Consider the following 890-nt stretch of genomic DNA (forward strand, 5'->3'; position numbering starts at 1 on the left):
TTTAATAAAATTATTTTCACTACCAAATATACAGATGTTAACTTCTTTAAACCAAAACAAACGAAGCTCTACTTATACAACAATTAAAAGAAAATTAAATCAATATAAAGGAACTCTTCTACACCAATATAATTAATAACGTAACTTCTAACTGCAACGCCCTGTACAATCCCGCATAAGTTATCGCTCTCGTCCCTAAGAGAAGTTCCTGGCAGCCGTCAGTTGTAAACTCTCTTGCTAATCTGAAGATGACCTAAGAAGGTTTAAACTACACGAGGACTATCTGCACTAGCCGTCCCTAATTTAGCAGTGTAAGACTAGAGGTAAGGCAGCTAGTCATCACCACCCACTGACAATTCTTGGGCTACTCTTTACAAACGAATAGTGGGATTGACCGTCACATTTTAACATCCTCACCCTGAAAGGGCGAGAAGTGTGAGAGATATTCGTACCCATGACACTAGGGTTATGGGGTCTATTGCCTTAACCATCTCGCCATGCTAGGCCCTCATTAAAAGAGAGTGAGATATAACTACCACAGAACTATAATACATTTAAAGTTTTAAACAAATATATTTTATGCTTGTACAGACTACCAATCTTGTGGTATCTTACGTAACATTAAGTATTTTTCTGTAGCGGATAAGGTCTTCGGGGTATCTGCTGAGTCCATCGAGGGAATTGAACACCTGGTTTTAGTGTTGTAAATACGTAGATTTTCCTTGTACCAGCGGGAGTTTCGTGGTAAAAAATTAGCAATAGAATTTTAGTAATTTTGACTGATAGATTTCATTTCGATGCTCAGAGCCCATAAGCTTTTCGATAGCCAAATAATGCAAATGATGACAATCACAATTTCGTTTTGGTACCACTTGGGAAAACAACCAGAA

This window comes from Tachypleus tridentatus, chromosome 9 (genome assembly GCF_004210375.1).
Source record: "Tachypleus tridentatus isolate NWPU-2018 chromosome 9, ASM421037v1, whole genome shotgun sequence".
In the NCBI taxonomy this organism is placed as follows: Eukaryota; Metazoa; Arthropoda; class Merostomata; order Xiphosura; family Limulidae; genus Tachypleus; species Tachypleus tridentatus.